This window comes from Lactuca sativa, chromosome 5 (assembly GCF_002870075.4).
Source record: "Lactuca sativa cultivar Salinas chromosome 5, Lsat_Salinas_v11, whole genome shotgun sequence".
Taxonomy (NCBI): Eukaryota; Viridiplantae; Streptophyta; class Magnoliopsida; order Asterales; family Asteraceae; genus Lactuca; species Lactuca sativa.
Window position 1 is genome coordinate 149,513,422 of NC_056627.2, and position 13,952 is coordinate 149,527,373.

A 13,952-nucleotide genomic window follows, 5' to 3' on the forward strand; every position below is an offset into this window, starting at 1 on the left:
CTTGGTTTTCTTTAAATCGTTGCTTAATTAGCTGAAACAAACTTGCAAAATTCGATTTTTTGGTTTCTGAGTCATGGACTCGGCGAGTCTCAAAGTGGACTCGGCGAGTAGGCCTGACTCGGCGAGTCCCTTTGTGCACTCGGCGAGTCCAGGCGTCAGGAATGGCCAGATTCGGGATTTTTTCATAATTATCTTATGGAAACTTACCTTAATCATAATAGATCAACCTAAATCCGATTTTATGATATATATGACTTTTATCTTGATCTAATTAAAGGTATTTATCAACTAATAAAATATTTGATTTCCTTATATGATAATTAATTAATTATTTTGATTATTTTGGTAATTATCCTGCAAGAAATCTTGAATAAATCAAATATAGATGATTAGGAAATTAATTGTTAATTGGAATTATTTGTTATTTGATCCTCTATGTTTTAAATGTTTAAAATTTGCCCTCAAGTTTTGAAGTTTATAATTTGTGATTAAAGGTTTAATTTAGACAACTTAAATTTCAAAACCCTAGATTTTAAAAAGTTTAAAATACAACCCTATACTAATATGATATTACTAGAATAATATATATATATATATATATATATATATATATATATGTATGTATAACTAAATGCTAGTCTTACCGTTAGTAGGCCTCATTCACGAAGCCGATCTATAAGGTGGGTATAAGGTTGCGGCCTATAAAATGGCGCTTAATGGGTGTACACTCACACCCATCGCTTGCTTGATTGGTGGAGGGTCGTTAGCCGAACAGGTAGGATAAGGCAACCTCATCCTCTCATTAAAAGTATAATAAGTAATACAAAGTAACTACACATTTTTTAAAATTTCTCAATCTTAGTTACTTTAGGAAAAGTGAATTGATGCAATCTCATGAAATTACACTTTGCACCCTTGCTAAGAAGTTAGTGGAGCGTGTGTGGTTTACCGGCACACTAATTGGTTCTAAGCAAAGGTGGCAAAGGGTGATTCATTGTTTATCATAGTTCGATGGAGCGTGTGTGGTTTACTGGCACATCGAATAGGTGATCGTTACAATGAAGGCACCATGTGAATTTGCATGGTAATTCACACCCGCTTTGTGATCCTCGGTATCCCAGTCACAAACAAGAGGGGTGTATCGAGATTTAAACATGCCATTGAATAGTTTCAATGAATCTCATTCGAACCTAGGAATTCTCAATACATTTAGGACTAATAGTTAAGTTTTGTGATGGAGAATTAGTGAATCGTCATTCACTTACCTTCAATTTATTTGCATGTTAGATTACGACATCCCTTTTCTAGTATGTAAATGTTATTGTTGGATCCTAGCCCTAATTTTCTTATTGGGTGATAATTAGGGATTCTTATTCTAATCTATCTTTGTCCTTTTTCTTTTGTAGATGTCGAACGCAAACAACGCTGCTGGTAGTTCTTTCACGTTGATGAGCCTTTGCCAAAAGGTCACCTTCGATGGAACGAACTTTAGCGAATGGATAAGGTACATTCGCACCATTGCTCGCTATGAGGACAAGGAGTATGTCCTTGATGAGAAGCTCGAGAAAATCAACCATGAAATCGCTACTCCGGCCGAAATCACCGCTTTTGAGACTCATGAGCGAGATGCAACGAAGGTACATTGCATCATGATTGCCACCATGAACTCCGAATTCCAAAAGTCCTACGAGGACATGTACCCGTACGAGATGCACCAAGACTTATTGGAGAGATACCACCAAAACGCGAGACAAGAGCGTTATGAGATTTTCACCAACATGATTTCTGCTAAGATGGGTCATGGAGAATCTCTTACCGTGCACTTGCAAAAGATGCAAAGGTATGTCGACCGCCTTCGCAAGTTAAATGTTGACTTTGGAGAAGACTTGGCGATCGACATGGTGCTTCACTCTTTGCCTCCGATGTACAACCAATTTAGGATGACCTACCACATGAACAAAGAAGAGGTCACCCTAAGCAAACTCCAAGGTCTCTTGAGGGTTGCTGAGAGCAACTTCAAAGACAAGTTTGTTGCACCTACTCCCAATCCGACTACTGCTCCTGTCTTGGCTATTGGTCAAGGAAAGGGAAAGAAGAGGAAGGCTTCATCGAAGAACTATCGCAAGGTCAAAGCCCGAGATGGTGCCTCTTCTAGTGGGACCAAAGTTGATCCCGCTAAGCCCTGTCCTAACCCGAAGGAGGCAGAGTGCCACCACTGCCACAAGATAGGACATTGGAAGAGAAGCTGCCTAGAGTACCTGCAAGCAATCAAAGAAGGAAAGATCAAGCCATCTTTCGCAGGTATATACACAATTAAATCTAACGATTATAATCATGCTATTTCTTGGGTTCTTGATACCGGTTGTGGTTACCACATTTGTTCTAATGTGCAGGGACTAAAAAGAATTAGGGATGTGGAGCAAGGAAGAATCAATCTAATCATGGGGAACAGAAGATCGTCGCCTATGACCAAGATTGGAGTGTATTCTTTAGTGCTTAGGAATAATTTGTGTTTAGATTTGAACAATTGTTGCTATTCGCCAAAAATGGCTAGAAACATCATTTCATTTCATGGTTTGTTTAGACAAGGTTTTAGATTTTCTTTTAATAATGAGAATGGTTCTATTTTGGCTTATCTAAATGGTGTCTTTTACTTTGAAGCTATACCATGTAATGGAATATATGAGACTGTTATGATTGTTGATAACTTAGGAAATGATGTTTTGAATATAGATTCTTCCACTAGTATGGATAAAGCATCCTTGTGGCATTGTCGTCTTGGACATGTCAACAAGAAACGCATAGCCCAACTCCAAAAGGATGGAGTGTTGGAGTCATTCGACCTTAGGGAAGATGACACATGCGAGTCTTGTTTACTTGGAAAGATGACTAAGTCACCCTTCACGAGTACATGTGAAAGGGGTGAAGGTCTATTGGACCTAATACATACCGATGTATGTGGACCATTTAGATCAACCACGAAGGATGGAAACCGCTTCTACGTGACCTTTACCGATGATTATAGTAGATATGGGTATATCTACTTAATCAAGCAAAAGTCAGAGACCTTTGGAAAGTTCAAAGAGTTCAAGAATGAAGTGGAGAATCAATTGGGCAGGAAAATCAAGATGCTTCGATCCGATCGAGGAGGAGAGTACCTAAGTCTTGAATTCCACGATTATCTCAAGGAGTGTGGAATAGTTTCGCAATTGACGCCCCCTAGGACACCGCAGTTGAATGGTGTGGCAGAAAGGCGTAATCGAACCTTATTGGATATGGTTCGCTCTATGATGAGTCGTGCTTCACTACCTATCTCCTTCTGGGGGTATGCCTTAGAGACTGCCGCCCATATCCTTAACCGAGTCCCTACCAAGAAGGTTGCCAAAACACCTCACGAGATGTGGACAGGGAAAGCTCCCTCGTTGGCACATATCAAGGTTTGGGGTTGCAAGGCTTTCGTAAGATGAGATACTCACGACAAGCTTGAACCTCGAAGTGAGAGATGTATTTTCATCGGCTACCCGCAGACATCCTTTGGATATCTCTTCTATAGACCAAAGGACAATGTTGTCTTCGTTGCGAGGAGAGGAGTTTTCCGAGAGCGAGAACTCATAAGCCAAGGAGACAGTGGGAGGCAAATCGAACTTGAAGAGATTCAAGAGTCGATAGATGAAGGAACCTCTACCGCTGGCACTCAACCCGAGGAGGAAACTCTGGTTGAACCAATTAACGAGTCCTTACCTCTTAGACGTTCCGATAGAGTTAGAGTTCTACCCCAGTTTTATGGTTTTCATATTACTACCAAAGGGGACACGTATATTAGTGATGGTACACTAATAAATCTTGATGAACCTAATAGCTATAAGGAAGCCATGGCAGGCCCGGAGTCTGCAAAGTGGAAAGAGGCAATGGATAGAGAGATCCAATCCATGTATGACAACCAAGTTTGGAATTTGGTTGATTATGTGCCCGGACGTAAGACCGTTGGGTGCAAATGGATCTTCAAGAAGAAGACCGACGTGGATGGAAACGTACACACATATAAAGCGCGATTGGTTGCGAAGGGATTTACTCAAACTCCCGGAGTTGACTATGATGAGACCTTCTCGCCAGTTGCGAAGATTAAATCTATTAGAGTGATGCTAGCTATTGCCGCATTTTATGATTATGAGATTTGGCAAATGGATGTCAAGACCGCTTTCCTTAACGGAAAGTTGGCTGAGGATGTTTACATGGCTCAGCCCGAGGGGATTGTGGATCCGAAGCATCCGAATAGAGTGTGTAAGCTTGAGAAGTCCATTTATGGACTTAAGCAAGCGTCTTGCAGATGGAATCTTTGCTTCGATGAGAAAGTCAAAGAGTTTGGATTTGTACGAAGCGAAGACGAGTCTTGTGTATATGTCAAAGCCAGTGGTAGTATAGTAAGCTTCCTCGTTCTATATGTCGATGACATATTACTCATAGGAAACGACATCCCGACTCTGCAGGAGGTTAAGTCCTGGCTCGGGAAGTGCTTCGCTATGAAGGACCTCGGAGAGGCTTCTTACATTTTGGGAATAAGGATAGTAAGAGAAAGAAGTAAGAGACTAATTGGACTTAGTCAGAACACTTACTTAGAGAAGGTACTAAAACGTTTTAGTATGGAAAACTCGAAGAAGGGAGAATTACCGATACAAAGTAATGCCAAGTTGAGTAAGACTCAAAGTCCGAGTACCGAAGCTGAAATAGCAGAAATGAGCCGAGTACCATACGCTTCCGCAGTTGGCTCAATCATGTACGCTATGACTTGTACTCGCCCTGATGTAGCCTTCGCTTTGAGCATGGTTAGCAGATATCAAGGGAATCCTGGCAGAGCACATTGGATTGCGGTGAAGAATATCCTTAAGTACCTTCGGAGGACGAAGGAATGGTTCTTAGTCCTCGGAGGGAGTGATGACTTGAAGGTGCGAGGGTATAGTGACGCCAATTTTCAGACCGACAGGGACAACTACCGGTCGCAGTCGGGCTGGGTCTTTACCCTAAATGGAGGAGCAGTGACATGGAAGAGTTCCAAGTAGGAGACCGTAGCTAATTCAACGTGCGAATCAGAGTACATTGCAGCGAGCGAAGCGTCAAACGAGGAAATATGGCTAAAGAACTTCATCGATGATCTTGGAGTTGTACCTGCCATAAAGGAGCCCATGGAGATTTTCTGTGATAACGAAGGAGCGGTTGCCTTGACCAAGGAACCGAGGGATCATGGTAGATCAAGACATATCGACAGAAAATATCACTTCATTAGACATCGTGTAGAAGAAGGACAACTCGTAGTGAAGAGGATATCATCAGAAGATAACCCAGCAGATCCGCTTACGAAGGGACTAAGTAGGGTTAAGCACTTACAACATGCTAGGAGTATTGGGCTAAAGGATGATATTAGCATAGATTAGATAGTATTAGAAATGTGTAATAGATAAATGTAATTAACATTTGATGATTAAATAAAGGAGTTTTATTTATGAGTAATGTTACTATCTTATGTTAATTGTTTAACTATTGTTTCATTTTGCATGTTTTGACTTCCAGAATAATTGAGTTTATTAGGAATAATCGAATTGTTCAAATTGTCCACAATCGTTCATATGTTGGAAGTAGATATGAATGAAGATTGTCATGAATTGGTGTGTAGATTGTCTAAATGGTTTTAGACATAGCAAAGGGTTGCTACAACGTTCATGAGTGCTTATGAACTAGTTTTGAGCATTGGAACAAACCCGCACTTGCTGGAATCACCTTATGGAATACGATATAAAAGGTGATCGCAAGACGATAATATCATATAGTCTTAAAACCTAGATATATGGTTTGTTATTTGTTAATTGGTTGTACATTGATAATGCGAAAACGCATCAGTAACTCAGTGTTATAAAACGCATTGTTGTGTATAGTTGGTTAATGAATAAGTAAATGCATATAAGTCGAAGTTTATCTGTAACTTTTATCTAAGAAGGTGAAAGTGATATCTCGGCCGCTCGATGATTTGATTTGAATTATGTGCCGGGCCCGGTCAGAACTGAATTGATGTGTTCGATTAAGTTCTATGTCGAATAAATCAGAGATCGAGAAACCTAAATGCTTGACTAACTATTCCATAGGATTGTCAGCATGATATCTAACAGAGGACTGTACGATCCCTTATCTAAAGGACAAGATTGATTAGATCAGAGTTTGACGGCGTCTTTGAGAGCTACGATTGCAAACCGAATTGTACTTGTGCATATAGTTACTAGACTTATCCAAGTGGGAGACTGTTGGAATAATGTCTAAGGCTGCAACTATATTAGGCAAGTATTTGACCCGGTTGTGCATGGTCCTTTTGGGTTGCCTTCACCATAGCAACTTGATAGGATGATTTATTAAGAGAGAGTAAATATTATTAATATATTATGGGAATAATATAAAGAATAATATATTGTTATTTGATTAATATAAGTCATAGAATTAATTGGAATTAATTTGGTGACTTAAAGAGATTAATTAAATAAAGGGGTATAAACTGTCAATTGTTTGATAGTTAAGCTTTAGACTGTAAATCCTTGTAGATATACAAGGGACGGATTCTAGAAGCTAGGATAGCTTCAAAAAGCGTCCATGACTTATCTAAGGAAAGGATTTGGATAGCCTTAAGAGAAGATTATCCAATTAGGGTTTAGGTTGTAACCCTTAAGGAGTCTACAAGTATAAATAGATCCCATGGGCAAGGAAAATCGGCACCTCACCTAAAGTAAGAGAACCCTGGCCGATTTCCTCCCCTCTCCTCTCTCCTAAATCATCTTTCTTGCTATTGGTGTTTGTAAGCCATTAGAGGAGTGACATTTGTGACTCTAGAAGCTCCAAGACCACAAGATCAACAAGGAACTCAAAGGTATGGTTCTAGATCTGTTTCAATGTTGTTATTTAACCTAATTAGTCATTAGAAGTCTTGGATTCAAAGCATGTTTAATTAGAAAGCCTAGATCCAAGCATTAGGGTTTTGCATGCGCACATAGGAAAGTTCTTATGGCTAAAACCCATCAAAAGGATCTCACAATCATAATCCTTTACCACGTCCAACCACCGACGCTGCCTCATGTTCAGATTTGGCTGATCCATGAGGTACCTCAAACTCTTGTGGTCCGTGTAGATGGTACATCGAACCCCGTAGAGGTAATGACGCCAAATCTTGAGGGCAAAAACCACCGCCCCCAACTCCAAATCATGCATCGGGTAGTTCGCCTCGTGAGGCTTGAGCTGCCTTGAAGCGTAGGCAATGACATGCCCCCTCTGCATCAGTACCGCACCCAACCCTAAAATGGATGCGTCGCAGTATACCACAAAATCCTCTACGCCCTCTGGCAGGGCTAAGATCAGCGCCTCGCACAGTCTCTACCTCAGCGTCTCAAATGCAGCCTGCTGCTCAGGTCCCCACCGAAAGACCACGGCTTTCTTCGTCAGCCGCGTCAGGGGTACATCTATCTTGGAGAAATCCTGAATAAATCTCCGATAGTAACCTGCTAATCCCAGGAAACTCTGAATCTCAGATGGAGACTTTGGAACCTCCCATCTCATCACGGCCTCGACCTTGGCCGGATCGACCAGAATCCTGTTCTGGTTGACGAGGTGTCCAAGAAATTGCACATCGCGTAACCAGAACTCACATTTGGAGAACTTGGCATACAAGCTCTCCCTCCTCAGGGTCTCCAACACCTCCCTCAGATGTTCCTCATGCTCCTCCTGAGTCTTGGAATAAATCAAGATGTCATCGATAAAGACTATCACAGACCGATCCAGCATCGGTCTGCATACGCGGTTCATGAGGTCCATGAATGCGGCAGGAGCATTGGTGAGCCCAAACGGCATCACCACAAACTCATAGTGGCCATAGCGCGTCCGAAACGCGGTCTTCTGCGTATCCTCCTCCCTGAATCTCATCTGATGATAACCCGAACGCAAATCAATCTTGGAGAACCAAGATGCTCCTTGAAGCTGATCAAAGAGGTCATCAATCCTCGGAAGTGGGTAACGGTTCTTCACCGTTACCTTATTTAGCTCCTGGTAATCTATACACATCCGATGCGACCCATCCTTCTTCTTCACAAATAGGATCGGGGCTCCCGAAGGCGAACTACTCGGACGAATAAATCCCTTGTCTAGCAGCTCCTGCAGCTGCGTAGACAACTCCTGCATCTCGGGAGGAGCCAACCGATACGGTGCCTTGGCTATCGGAGCCGCACCAGGGATAAGGTCAATCCTGAACTCCACCTGTCGTTCCGGAGGTATCCCAGGTAGCTCCTCGAACCACCGGAACTTCGCTCACTGTCGCCTTACCCGCCTCCTGGGTATCCATCACATACGTGACATATCCTGCGCATCCCTCCTGAAGATAGCGCCTAGCCCTCGCTGTTGAACACACAGTGGGTCCACCCTGCAGCCTCTCGCCATGAATCACTAACTCCCCCCCGCTTGGGGTCCTGACCCGCACTAACTACTGCGCGCAATCTATCACCGTCCCATTAAGGCTCAACCAATCCATGCCAATAATCACCTTGTTCCCGCGCAACGGAATGGGAACCAAGTGTACCAAGTAACGCTCCTCAAACAAACGCAGAACGCAGTCTCGAAATACCATCGATGCTCGCACCAATCGATCATCAGCAATCTCCACATCCAAAGGGCAGTCTAACTCGACCGATGACTCATGAAACTTCTTGCTAAGCGCAAGAGAAACAAATGATCGGGACGCACCCGAGTCGAACAACACCTGAACTGGAAGGCCGTTCACATGGAACGATCCTAATGCATACATATACATACAGAGCACATATCAATAACATAACATCATAAGAATAAGATAGAGGGAAGGAATCATACCCGTCACCACATCAGGTGCGGCGCGTGCCTCCTCGGTAGTCAGCTGAAATGCTCGGCTCCTCACCACTGGAGCCTCTACCTTGCTCTGCCGGCCATCCGTGATCCGCAGGGTCGCTGGAGCTGGCGCCTTCACCGGCGCTGAAACTGTCAACTGGGGGCAATTGGCCTTCTTGTGGCCCCTCTGGTTGCAGTGGAAACACAGCAACTCTGATGTCTTAATAACTGCTGCCGGAGCAGTGCAATCCTTGCTGATGTGCCCAGACTTGCCGCACTTGTAGCAGCCTGATGATCCCATCCTGCACGCCCCCTCGTGCGGCCTGCCGCATTTCCTGCAGCGGCTCGGTCCTGACTGGCCTTTCAGCCTACCATCTGATCCCTTGGGCTTCTTCCCTGAAGCCCCTCCTGTCTGTCCCTCCTCTGATTTCCGTTTCCGGATGTGCTCCAAATCTATCTCCCTCTCCCTCGCCCTGGCAATCATAGAGTCCAAGGTAGGGCAAGCAGAAAAGCTAACATGCTCCCTGATGTCAGCTCGTAGCATATCGTGATAACGAGTCCTCCTCATATCCTCGTCACCAGCATACTGGGGCACCAACAAAGCCCTCTCCCGGAACTTGGCGGTGATCTCCGCCACAGTCTCCGTCGTCTGTCTCATGTCTAGAAACTCCCTGGCCAGCTGCTGAAGCTCGACAGCCGGCGCAAACTCTGCCCTGAACCTGGTCACAAAGTCCGACCAGGTCATAGCCTCGACAGCTGAAGCTCCCAACGAGTCACCCACTGACTCCCACCAATCCCGGGCTCAGTCCCGTAAACACCCTGATGTATACCTCACCTTCGACCCCTCGGGGCAGAAGCTAGTCAACTGTGCAGACTCGATGTCTGCAATCCATCGCCTGGCAGCAATGGGGTCTTTCACCCCATGGAAATCTGGCGCACCACTGCCCCTGAAGTCCTTGAAGGACAGTGTGTGAGATCCTGACTGGCTAGATGCCATATCACTCCTGAAGGCCCGAAGGCGATCCTCCATCAACTCCATGATCCCTTCCTTGATCGACCCAAAGAGGATGGGGGTCGACTCAAGGATGCCTCTGGTAATCTCTGACGCGATGAACTCGCGTAGTCCCTCATCTACCGGCTCGGAACCTGATCCTGAACCTGACCCCTCTCCTGAACCGCCATCTACCTGTTGGTTTTTGAGCAATCTAACACTTCCTAACTATGCATGCAACCCTAATAAACCTTAGATCTATGTTTGTCTAAATACATGCAAAATAATAATTTTCCAAGGTTTAGAACCTATCTAACATGGCATGGGGAACATTTCAACATAAAAGAGTTAGAAGAGATTACATACCTTTTAGATGAGTTTGGTTCTTGAGGAGTTTGAGGGCCAAGCACCAATAGTGTGAATACCTTAAATGGAATCACAAAACACCACAAACTCTTGGAAAACTTTGAGAGAGAATACACACTTGTATTTTCGGCCACACACAAGCACACACACACTAGTTCACTAGTTACCCTTAGGGGCCATTTCATGCAACATAAGCATGCTTATATAGTGTGCATGGTTAGGGTGAAACCCTAATAACCCATGTCTTTTCCTTTCCAAGGATCCATGGGTTAAAATCTCCATGGATCATCCATGGACTTCCATATAAGCCTAGCCCATTAACAAATGAGTGTTAGCCCACACCATATAAAACCAATAGCCCATAATCTAATTAGTCTTCCTTTTAATCTCTAAATTAATTCATAATTAATTTAAGACTAATACTAATTAAATAACATAACTTCATATTAATATATTATAACTTATAATATATTAATAAACATATGTGTATAACTCTCATAAAATTATCCATAAATAGTTCGGGTGAGATGCAACCCAAATGGACCATGCCGGGTCGGGTCAAGTATATACCAAATAAGTTATGGACTTAGACACCTTATCCAACAGACTCCCACTTAGATAAGTCTAATAACTATATTTGCGTATGTTACTTCAGGAACCAACCAGCAATCGTAGCTCTCGAAAACTCCGTTGAACTATGAAGCGCCATTTTAGATAAGTGATCATATAATCCTCTGTTCTCATGATATCAGCCGGACAAATACATGGAACAACGTCGTACTTATTGTCCAGCAGTTTGTTTCCCAATTTTCGATTTGTTTGACAAAGAACTTAATCGAACACATCAATTTAGTTCTGACCGGCCGGTACATAGGTCACAACAAAATCATCGAGGGGCCCAGATATCGCTTCTATTTCTAGAAGGAACAAATAAACTTCGACTCATATGCTTGTTCTACTACTTGTTGAATTGTACACAAAGGCACGTTTTATAACATCAAGTTACTGATGCGTTTACGTGCAATCAATGCACAACCAACTCATAGGTAACAACTCATATCTCTAGGTTTGAAGATTTATATGATATTACCGTCTCATGATCACTCGAGATAAATTCCATGAAGTGATACAAGTGAGCATGGGTTTATTCCAATACTCATAACTTATGAATTTTGTAGCAACCATTGCTATGACTAAACCCATTTAGTCATCTACATACTCGATTCATGACAGTCTTGATTCATACCTACTTCCAACATATGAACGACTGTGGAGTGTTTAAATAACTTAGTCATTCGGAAAGAATAACCTAGCTATTTTGGAAGTCAAAAAATGCAAAGTGAAACACAATAATAATCGAATCCAATATGGTCTCAGAACCCTTTTGAATATAAATAGAACCACCTTTTTATTTATCACCATATTGATTACACATTATTCATTGTATAATGTTTCAAATAATCAACTTAAGACTTGAATAAAACAACAGTCGTCCCATGCTCCTAGCATGTACACTTTGTTTTCTAAACAATAGTTATGCCATACTCCAAGTATGCACACTATGTTTTTCTATGATCCTTACATTGTGATGTAGATCAATTGAACATGATTCCAATGATACTCATTTCACAATCCCAAATCCTTATTGTAAATGTGAGAATCCCCGATTCCTATCATTTACCAAAAAAACTGTTAGATTTTAAACTTTTATGCAATGTTCCTCTTGTAATGATTATGCACAAAGTCACCAAAACCTTGTCACCAGTCATTACAGAGTATTCCAAAGAAGATCAACTTCTATGGAACGGAAGTCTCATATTCAAAGTACATTGCTTTTAACATCCTTCTTGCATTAAGGTTTTCTAATCTTACATAGATTGAATAACTTCCACCTATGGAGACATTTCCATAGTCCCATTTTGACTATCACTTCCGAACAAGAGTTACTTCTTTTCAGAACATGTCAATACGGTCCTTTTCGACAACTTACATCATACTTCCAACTTTCCCTGAGCAACCAATCTTTGGCGAACCTCAGATTGTCCTCGACAATTGCTTAATCACTTTAGTCATATCCAGTTCTAGACTTTTCCCTTCTCAATGCCTTAAGCATTTGGAAAATTTAGAAAAGATGAATATTATAGCACATGCAATCGATCCTATATCCGAAGCATATGGGACATGATTCATGATGTTTGACATAAAGACATGATACTAGACCAGTCTTTTGCTACAATATTTTTTATTTGCCATGTTTTCAAAATTTAACTATGAAGAGGGATGCCGTAATCATAATTGAATTTTGAAAACGCAATATATATAGAATTTCTTCAAGTTGAACCATTCCAACATAAAATTCATACATATATATTCTTGACTAAAGATGATTAAAATCTCAATCTAAGCTTTAGAATTGAAATGAAGTATAATTTCCTCTCCCTTAATTATAGCAAAACAACTTTTCAACCCCTACAACTTCATGAATTGAAACTTTGTTTTCTAAAATTAACATTTCTAACTTGCAACACTAAACGTAATAATCATGCTCCCACTAACATGATGATTATCAGCATAACACTTATGCTCCCACTAGCTCTGACATATTTCCAGAAATCTGCTGGACTTCTGAAATTTAGATTCATACACCCTTTCTTAGATAGCTCACATGTGTGTCTAAACAATTTTCAGAACTATGAAAAGGGATACCGTAATCATAGTCTTAATTTTTTAGACGGTTGCCATTTCTCACAAGTCCATGTTAGTGTGCCGGTGAACCACACGCGCTCCACTAACGACTTTTGAAAATGCAAATAACACAATTGATATCTACGTAAAATCTACTTAGTGAAAGCGTTTCATCACCATCATTTTCATGAATCGGAGAGAAACCTTATGACACTTAGATTTTATAGTGTATGAGTTCCTATCCATGTGAATTTGTCAAAACCATAATCACAAGATAAGGTTAATGACAAATTCAGCCTTACATGGATTAAACTTGTTCAATCTTAGTTTCTTGTCACCTTGGTTGCACAAGGCCCACCAATGCTTCCAAGTTGAACTCTGATAACTCACATGCAAATTCAACTTATTTGAAGTAGGTACAGAAATAAGAATTATGTCAACACGATAGGTTGCAAACCTTAAGTCGTGTGCTAGTGATAAATTACAGGTTTTAATCTTGAAACTCTTTCAGGATCTTTAAGGCTCCCACTGTCCCCTTGATGTATAAGTTTCCCCAGTCAAGAACCATTCCTTGACAAAACAAATATTCAAGGGACAATGCGGATTCTTATCAAGACTAACACTTCACACAATTGGTCTTAGTTGGTTTTTGTCTCATCCAAGACATTACAACTTACCAATCTCAAATGTACAAGAGTAGAATACATTTTACTCTTACATTTGACTAGTGTTAATAAATCTTCCTTTATGTCACTCCAGGTTACAATCTTGGAGTATGACTCTAAGAATTGTTTTGGAACGAAATATGACTCATCTTCTTGATTTTAACCAATCCAACAATTCATGACCTCTCTTCTTAGCCATAACAATGCACTAAGACGTCCTTAGAGTATGAATTTGTGATATGGTTTCATAATCATTAAGATGATCATGAAATATGATACTAAAGTACTCTCCCATCCTTTCAGATTTGAAAAACTTTTATCTTTTGCCTAATTTGATTCTTCTCATTTGTTCTGTCATACAT